Genomic DNA, 10,332 nt, shown 5'->3' on the forward strand with positions numbered 1-10,332 from the left:
CTCTCTCTTTCCCTCTTCCTTCCTCTCTCTGAAATCAATAAAGACATTAAAAAAAGAAAAAGAAAAGACGAGGTGGTCCTTGGTGGCAGGTGGAGTTGAGAGTCTTCAAGTGCCCAGTCCACCTAGTTACAGGTTTATATGGAAACAATAGTGCACGAGTCTGTCTTTTCCTGCATAGGCTGGTGGGGAGATGTTGTAGGGCTGTTTTCTCACACACCCCATGTAGGGATATCCAGATTCTTGGCCCTTGGTCACCAACTTCTGCCAGTGTGAGATGAGGAGCCCTCCCAGCCTAGGCTGGACGTACCAAATACCCTAATATGGTGTCAAATTCACAGATAAATTCAGGATTCCTAGTGTGCTTGAGAAATAAAACCTGACCAGGGTTGTAAGGAATGAGTAGGAGACAGAAGCATTGCCAGTGTCTATACCTTTTCACTGTCTCTACATGCACCCTCTCTCCTAAAATATCTGTTGTGACTATATACACTTAGAAGAAGGTATAAAGTTAGCATATAGCTAAAGACAAATGAAACAGGACACCTGGGTCCCTGACCACAGCTTAAGAAAGAGATTCTCAGGACCTTAGACATCTTGTGTGCTCCAGGCCGACTGCATCCCTCTCCCTCTGCACAGAGACCTCTACCCTGAGTATCCTGCTTATCTCATGGTTTCACTATCTCTGCGTGTTGTAGGCATTCCTAAACAGCGTACCTTTTAGCTTTGCCTGTTTGATCTTCACATGGATGGAACCATACTCTGTGTGTTTTTCTGGGGCTGGCTTTTAAACTCAACATTATGATTTTGTTGACTTACATAGCTGAAATTCATTCATTTACTTTCTATTGCATGCTCACACCACAATTTATGAATTGCTTGTCTTGTTGATGGACATTTGATTTGTTTACCAGGTGGTTGCCACCACAATACTGCTGTGAGCTCTCTTTTACTCTTCTCTGGGCACGATGGGAAGCTTCTCCAGGCAGCGGTCTTCAGACTGGGCACGTGCATCCCTGTAGTGCGAGAGGACTGTCCAAGGGGTAGGTGGACCTGGATAGATGGAACAGCTTTCAGATCTGACGCTTCCATATGATGTTGGGAGACTGGTGGGCCTGAGAGGGCCCCCAAGAAGGAGGAGCAGAGGCCCCTTCCTCCTCCTGTTGCCAGACCCTCCCTGACCCAAGACACAGGCCCAAGGGGGAGTTCAGGAGGGTCAAAATGCCAGGGCACCAAAGGGACAGTTCCAAAATCTGTGCTGGTTCTGAGAAAGTAAGTGACCTAGTGACATCTTTCTGCAAGTCAGGTGCTTTCTCTTTCTTTCCCTTCAACAAAATTGAAGGAGGAGTCATTGAGTGTCAGCTGATTTATTGATTTATCTACACTTTTTGTTATTGAAGTAAAACTCACGTAACATAAAATGAACCATTTTGAAGTGAACAAGTCAATGGCATTTAGCACATTCACAATGTTGTGCAACCACTGCCTCTATCTAGTTCCAAAACATTTCATCTCCCCAAAAGAAAACCCGGTGTGCATTAAGCAGTTGCTCCCCATTCTCCTCCTACCCTCCAGCCCCTGGCAACTACTGATATGTGTTCTGTTTCTGTGGATTTACCTATTCTGTATATTTTGTATAAATGGAATCATATAATATGTGGCATAATGTCTTTGAGGTTCATCCATATTGTAATATGTGTCAGTACTCCATTCCTTTTTATGGCTGAATAATATTCCATTATATGGATATATCACAATTTGCTTATTCATTCATCTGTTGATGGACATTTGTGTGGTTTTCACCTTTTGGCTATTGTGAATAATGTTACTATGACCATGTGTGCATATGTATTTCTTTGAATACCTGTTTTCAGTTCTTTCGGCTATGTACCTAGGAGTTGAATTTCTGGGTTATATCAAAATTGAAGAACCACCAAGCTTTTCCACAGTGGCTGAGCCATTTTACATTCCCATCAGCGCACTGTACAAGGGTCCCAGTTTCTCCACATCTTAGTAACACTTGTTATTTTCTTCTTTTTTTTAATCCTTACCTGAGGATATTTTATCCATTGCTTGTCAGAGAGAGTGGAGGGGAGAGAGAGATAGAAACATCAATGATGAGAGAGTCATTGATTGAGCCTGCAACCCGGGAATGTGCCCTGACTGGGAATCGAACCCTGATCAACTGGATCCCAGGTCGATGCTCAACTGCTGATTCTCACCCGGCCGGGCTCCATTGATTTTTAGAGAGAGTGGAAGGGAGGGGGTAGGGGGAGAGAGAGAGAGAAGAGAGAGAAAGAGAGAAAGATCGATGTGAAAGGGACACATTGATTGGTTGCTCTCACTCCTGCCCTGACTGGGGCCAGGATTGAACCTGCAACCCAGGTACTTGCCCTTGACCAGAAATCAAATCTGAGACACTCTGGTGAGCAAGCCAATGCTCTAACCACTGAATCATGCCAGCCAGGGCTCTTTTTACTTTCTTGATAAAATGCCCTTTGATGCACAAAAGTTTTAAATTTTGATAAAGTCTAATTTATCTTTTCTTTTGTTGCCCATGTTTTTGGTGTCATATCTAAGAACCCATTCCCAAACCCAAAGTCATGAAGATTTACTCTCATACTTTCTTCTAAGAGTTTTATGGCTTAAGCCCTTATATTTAGATTGTTGACCTGTTTTGAGTTAATTTTTGTATATAATGTGAGGTACGGGTTCAACTTCATTATTTTGCATGTGGACATCCAGTTTTCTCAGTATCATTTGTTGAAGAGACCAGCTGATTAATTTAAAAAATATATATATTCTTATTGATTTCAGAGAGAGGAAGGGAGAGGGAGAGAGAGATAGAAACATCAATGTTGAGAGAGAGTCATTGATTGGCTGCCTCCTGCGTGCTCCCTGCTGGGGATCGAGCCTGAAATCCAGGCATGTGCCCTAACTGGGAATCGAACCACAGTCTCCTGTATCCTAGGTCGATACTCAATCGCTGAACCACGCTGGCTGGGCCAGCTGCTTAATTTTTGCTGGTAGTTCACTGTGTTGGTATATAAGTTCTTGTGATTTCAAAGAACTTAGTGACATTGCTATGACAAAATTTTTTTCATTTCCACCTACTTATTTATGGAAACAAAATTTTTGTTCTATGGCCCAGCCGGGTGTGGCTCAGCGGTTGAGCGTCGACCTAGGATCGGGGTTCGAATCCTGGTCAGGGCACATGCCTGGGTTGTGGGCTCGGTCAATGACTCTCTCATCATTGATGTTTCTGTCTCTCTCTCTCTCCCTCTCCTTTCCTCTCTCTGAAGTCAATAAAGATATATTTTTAAAAAAAAAATTTTTGTTCTATGAAAAATAGAAATAGAGTTCATGCTGAATCTTGTCTGATTCTAGCAATAAGTAATGTTCATTTATAAATACATGAACTAATTGAAAATAAAGTGTCCTAACCATCTTATTTAGAATTGCGCTCCCAATACAATTTTACTTTTTTATGCCTAATCATTATTTAGCAAAATTTATGTTATTCTGATAAACTAATTATTAATGATAATCATAATTACTTATTCCAGGAGAAAAGAGTTTAACACTTGGAGCTTTAAGGCCACAAGAAATTTTAAAATTCCATTTTAATTTATATACATATTTTTGTTGCAGAAAATAGAAGACTTTCTTTTCTAAAAAATACTTTTTTTAAATTTTTTTTTAGATAGAGGAAAGGAGAGGGAGAGAGAAACACCGATGTAAGAATGGGACGTCAGTTGGTGGCCTCCTGCATGTCCCCTACTGGCGATTGAGCTTGAAACCCAGGCATGTGCCCTCCTGGCCTGGAACCGAACTAGTCTAGTAACCTTTTGGTGTACAGGAGGACGCCCGGCCAACTGAGGCATGCTAGGCAGGGCATAGAAGACATTCAAGCATAAAATATATGAGGATAATGTTTTGGGAGGTAGAAATATAAATATGACTTCAGAAGAAATGGAACAATGTGAAATTTCTAACTGTTGAAGAGTGTGATTGTGTACTTTTTAGTGAGTCATAGAGGCTATGGTTAAAAGTGAAATAACACTTTTTTAAAAGGTCAGTGTTTACAACACACTGGAAATTGCAGCCTTTTGTAACTACTTAAGCATTTGAGGAAAGATAGCAGCGTAAAAGCGTGTGAGGGGGTACATAATTTGCAAAATTCTTTGGACATGAGCAAAAAAGTTTGAAGATTGTTTCTCCAACTTTAGTCACTGTGCACATGAGTCATCTGGAGATTTGTTCCAATGCAGGTTCTGAGTCAGTGGGACATCGTGGGGCCTGAAATTCCATTCCCACAAGCTGCCGGCCTGTGGGCCACACCTTGAGTAGCAAGCGTCAGTTTATTCCTAAGAGTGGCATTGCCGGTGCTCCACAGTGCATCTGCGCGTGCGCCACGGCCCTGACTGGTGCTCGAGTATTTTCTGAAGCAGTTGTACAGATTTACACTCCCACCGTCAGTGAGGCTGCTGCTGCCTGCAAACGTCACTGAAGGCTTTCTGGTCACAAATCCTCATCTCACCTGAGCTTTCTGCAGCCTGTGGCCCACTGGGCCATGCTTGTTGGACACACTGCTTTTCCCTGGCTTCTGTGACACCCCTTTCTTCTGGATCCCTTCCTTCTACAACCTCGGTTTCTTCTCTAACCCCTCACTCTCTTCCTTTGTGCGCCTTTTTTTTTTTTTTAATTTTTATTTTTTAAAATATATCTCTATTGATTTCAGAGAGAGGAAAGGAGAGGGAGAGAGAAACATCAATGATGACAGAGTCACTGATTGGCTAGCCCGCAACCCGGGCATGTGCCCTGACCGGGAATCGAACCCCGATCGCCTGGATCCCAGGTCGACGCTCAACCGCTGAGCCACGCCCGGCCGGGCTGTGCGCCTTTTAACTGTTGGTGTCCTTGGCCTTCTTGGCCTTTATCCCGTCTCCCTGGGTGATATCCTGTGCTTCCTCTGAAGAGGCTGGTTACCGTTGGTGACTGACAGTTAATTTTATGTGTCAGCTGGGTGGGCTGTGGTGCTCAGTTGTCTAGTCATACACTAGTCTGGATGTTTCTGTGAAGGTACTTTGTAGATGTGATTAACATCTATACTCAGTTGACTTTAAGTAAAGGATTTACTCTTAATAATGTGGGTGGACCTCACCCAGGCAGTTGAAGGCCTTAAGGTTTCCTAGAGAAAGAATTCTGCCTCAAGACTGTAGCATAGCCCTGGCTGGTTTGGCTCAGTGGTTAGAGCGTTGGCCGGAAGACTGAAGGGTCCTGGGTTCGATGCTGGCCAAGGGCACATGCCTCGGTTGCAGACTCATCCCTGGCCCCAACCGGGGCACATGTGGGAGGCAGCCAGTCAATGTGTCTCTCTCACATCGATGTTCCTCCCTCTCTCTCTCTCTCTCTTCTTTCCACTCTCTCTGAAAAGCAATGGAAAAAATTTCCTCAGGTGAGGATTGAAAAACAACAACACTGTAACATAGACATCCTGCCTCAGTTTACAGCCTACCAGTCTGCTCTACAAATTCACACTCAAGACTACAACATTGGCTCTTCCCTGAGCTTCCAGCCTGCTGGCTTGCCCTATGGGTTTTGAACTCGCCAGCCCTTACAACTGCGTGAGTCAATTCCTTAAAATGAATCTGGCATACTTTGGAGACATTGCACCTTCAGTTCCAGACTGCGATGAAGCGAATGTGGCAATAAAGTGAGTCACGTGAATGTTTTGGTTTCCCAGTGCGTATAAAAGTTATGTTTATATTATACTGTAGTCTATCAAGTGTGCAATAGCATTATGTCTAAGAAACAATATATGTAATTGAATTAAAATACTTTATTGTTAAAATTTGCTGATTGTCATCTGAGCCTTCAGGGAGCCATAATCTTTTTGCTGAAGAAGAGTCTTGTCTTCACGTGATGAAAATGCTGTATCTGTGAAGCTCAGTGACTGTATATCTTTTCTATTTTATTAATTTTTTTAATCCTCACCCAAGGATACTTCTTCCATTGCTTTTCAGAGAGAGTAGAAGGGGGAGAGAGAGAGAAATGTCAATGTGAGAGAGACACATCGACTGGTTTCCTCTTGCGGGGCCAGGGATCCAGCCCGTAGCGAGGCGCATGCCCCTGGTCAGGATCAAACCCAGGACACTCGGTCGGAGGGCCGATGCTCTGGTCACTGAGCCAAACCAGCTGGAGTCTGACTGTATATCTTATTGGTTTTGCTTCTCTGGAGAACCTTGACTGACACAGACTCCCACATTTCTGTTTCCCACCAGAACTGCCTGTTTCCAAGCTAGAATAGCCATCTCCTCCTGATGTTTTAAAGGTATTTAAAACACAGTGTGTCCTGGACAGAATCTGTTCTCTTTCTTCTCAAACCTGTTTCTCCTCTTGTCACAGGTGAAAAAGTTGAAATTTTCCCCTTCATTCCTCATATATATTTAACCACCAAATCCTTTACCCATCCACTTAATAAATATATGAGCCCAGCCAGTGTGGCTCAGTTGGTTGAGCACCGACCCATATACCAAAAGGTCCTGGTTACTTTCTGGTCAGGGCACGTGCCCAGGTTGTGGGCTTAATCCCCAGTAAGGGGTGTGCAGGAGGCAACAGATCCATGTGATGTTTCTCTCCCTCTCTAAAATCAATAAAAACATTTAAAAATAAATAAATATATGAGTTCCTAGAATGCATCAACACTGAGCTAGTGCTGGTGGTAAAAGGAAAGTGTAACACAGTTCCTGAGGGTGTGGAGAGATTGAAACCCTTGTGCACTGTTGGTGGGAATAAAAATGGTGCAGTCACTATGGAAAACAGCATGGAGTTTCCTCAAAAAAAAATAAAAAAAAATAGAATTACCATATGATCCAGCAGATCCACTTCTGGGTATATATCCAAAATAATTGAAAGCTGGGTCTCAAAGAAATATTTGCATGCCCATGTTCACAGCAGCATTATTCACAGTAGCTGAAATGGGGAAACAATGCAAATGTCCATTGATGGGTAAATGATAAACAAAATGTGGACACACACACACAGTGGAATATTATTCAGCCTAAAAAAGGAAGGAAATTCCAACACATACTACAACATGGATGAACCTTGAGGATATTATATGGTAAGGGAAATAAGCCAGCCACAAAAGGACAAATGGTGTATGATCCCACTTATATATGAAATATTTAAAGTAGTCAAAATCATAGGGATAGAAAATAGAATGGTGGTTGCCTCCTGGGGCCCCCCAAGGGGAGGGAGCATGAGGAGGAGGTGTCTAATGGGTACAGAGCTTCATTTTTTAAGGTGAAAGAGTTCTGGAGATGGACAGTGGCGATAATTGCACACATCATGAATGTATTTAGTACCACTGAGCTGTACACTTAAATGGTTAAGATGGGCCCAGGCCGCATGCCTCAGAGGTTGAGCATCGACGTAGGATCCAGGAGATTGAGGTTTGACTCCTGGTCAGGGCACATGCCCGGGTTGCAGGCTCGATCCCTCAGTAGGGGGCCTGCAGGAGGCAGCAGATCAATGACTTTCTCATCATTGATGTTTCTCTCTCTCTCTCCCTCCCCCTTCCTCTCTCTGAAATCAGTAAAGACGTATTTTAAAAAAATGGTTAAGATGGTAAATTCTATATTATTTGTATTTTAGCACAATAAAAATAAAAGAAATGATAAATTCATTTAATAGTAAACAATTTTAATACAGACAACTGTCCTGTCAAATATAATTCTTGCCAAAGAAACCTATCTCTTTAGAAGCTGAAAATCAGTATCTATTTGGTGGACACATTTTGCTTCTCTTGTTCAAGTTCATTTCCCGGGAAGCTAAAACCTCTCATATATTTTATTTACTGCCTTCTAAACTGAAAAATAAAATGTTAACTAGTAAAAAAAAAAAAAAAAAAAAAAGACATTTCCTACCCTCAAGAAGACTATAGTTAAACGGGCAATCACAGGGTAAGTGCTGGTATGAGACATTCCTGGGAATTAGGAAAGCCCAGGGGAGGGCGCAGTGGGGCCCCTGTGGCCTACTCAATACTTGTCCTGGCTACTCCTTCCCCACTTCTCTGCTTGCTTTTAGCTCCTGGTATCTTACCAGGACTATAAATGTCCCCTAACTGGTTTACCTGCCCCTCCAATTCACCTTTCACTCTGATTTCAGAATAGTATTTAAAAAAAATCTTTGTTGTTGAAAGTATTGCAGATGTCCCCCCTCCACCCTGCCCCCCAACCCCCAGGCCTTCACTACGCTATTGTCTGTGTCCATGGGTTATGAATATATGCATATAAGTTCTTTGGTTCATCTCTCCCCACCCGCCTTCCCTCTGAGATTCCTCAGTCTGTTCCATTCTTTTGTGTCTCTGGATCTATTCTGTTCATCAGTTTATTTTGTTCACTAGCAGAATAGTTTTTATTGAAATGCAAATGAAATCATATCACTTCCTTATCTAAAGAGTTACGTGCTCCTGAATAGGCCACACTCTCCTCTGCGGCTCCTCTCACTGTGGCTTCCCCTTTCCTCGCCCACCTTCAGACTTCCAGAACTGCTAGCAGTGCTGGTAGGTAGTGCTCCGGGGTCCCAGGCTCCAAGCCCCGGCTCCACGGATCTCTTTGCCTGGACTGCCCTCTCTCTTCCTTGTCAGGTGGTTGAACACTCATCTCTTTTTTTTTTTTAAAATATATCTTTATTGATTTCAGAGAGAGAAAAAGAGATAGAAACATCAATGATGAGAGTCATTGATTGGCTGCCTCTTGCAGGCCCCCTACTGGGGATCGAGCCTGCAACCCGGGCATGTGCCCTGACTGGGAATCGAACCCCGAAAGCCTGGATCTTAGGTCAATGCTCCACCGCTGAGCCACGCCCGGCCGGGCTGAACACTCATCTCTTAAGGCTTATCTCCAGTTCCTCGGTGAGGCTTTCTCTGAACCTCTGGAGAGACTGGCTGCTCCTCTTTGTGGCCCTGGGAACTTTGTGTGCACCCTGCCTCAGCCTGCGTCGGTCGGATGGCTGGGGAATGCTGCGGTCACACAACCCTGCGATCTCAGTAGCTTAACCCAGCAGTGTCATTTCTCACTAGTGCTACCTGTTGGGTCAGTGGGCATGGTGTTGGGGGGCTCTGATGATCATAGTCACTCAGGGACCCAGGATAAAGGAGGCCCCATCAGAAGAGGTGCTGCCGTGTCTTGTTGCTCTGACCAATCAGCAGTTCTGCTGGAAGCAGCAACCCACAGGGCAGGGCCGGTGCTCACACGCCACTGGTGAAAGAAAGCCCTTTTGGTGCTCTCCTGACCTTCAGGAGGGCTGAGACTTCAATTCTACCGCATGCCTGGAAGGCAGGAAATGGGACAATTGGTGAAGAGCCTCAGTGCCCACCACAGCTTGGTGCTGTGCTGACGGCTGACCTCTCTCTCCCACTGGGGATCCCAAACGTGTCACAGGCTCCCTGTCCCTGAGCAGTTTGTGCTCCACAGATGGAGAGAGACCAGTAAATGGGTGGATTATAATTGTGTGTGTTGATGTTCCAGTCCGGGCTCCGCTGGGGGCCTAGTGGGGAGGCCGTGAAAGGAGACCAGTGGGTTATGGGAGAGGGGTATCAGGGGGAGACTCTTAACTTGTCCCTGAAAGCGGAGCCTGAGACACGGCACAAGCGATTAATTTAGGTGATTCTAGAAAGCAGAGCTGAGGCAATAGGCAGTGTGATATCTGAGGAGGAAAAGCCAACTTGAGAGATAGCAATGGTGCCACTGTGTGCAGTGGGATGTTAGATTCCACCAGAACCTTCCGAAGAGAGAAACAGAGCGTCTCCAGAAACTGCCCACCTGATGGACAGGGTCAGGAGCATCTACCCACCGATTTCCACTCTGATTGCTCAGGTTGACTCGGCATCAGTTCTCCCGGCTTCCCCACTGTGCCTGCGCACTGGGCGCCGAGGCCCTGGAGAGGGCCCAGGTAGGATGAGTTAGCGCGAGGTGAGTCTGAGAGCGCCCAGAGCCGCCGCCTGGGCACAGCCGAGGGCCGAGGGCCGAGGGCCGAGGGAGGCGGAGGGCGGTTGCTGCAGGGCCTAATGCTCGTTGAATGACCGCCGCCTGCCAGTCACTGCTGGGTGCTTCTCGCAGTACCTTTTCTCCTTGAGCACAGTAACTCTGAGAAGCAGCTTTTGTGGCAGTTTATAACAAGGTAGCATGTCGTCCCGGGAAGGATAACAGGAGGCTTGGACGGGGTAGCTTTACCTTTTTTATGTGGTCATATTTCAAAAGGCCTGATTCTTGGCTTTTTGAAATGAGAAAATGGGATTTAAAAAATACAGAGCCTAGGAAACAACAA

Source organism: Miniopterus schreibersii, assembly GCF_964146895.1.
Source record: "Miniopterus schreibersii genome assembly, chromosome: 6".
In the NCBI taxonomy this organism is placed as follows: domain Eukaryota; kingdom Metazoa; phylum Chordata; class Mammalia; order Chiroptera; family Miniopteridae; genus Miniopterus; species Miniopterus schreibersii.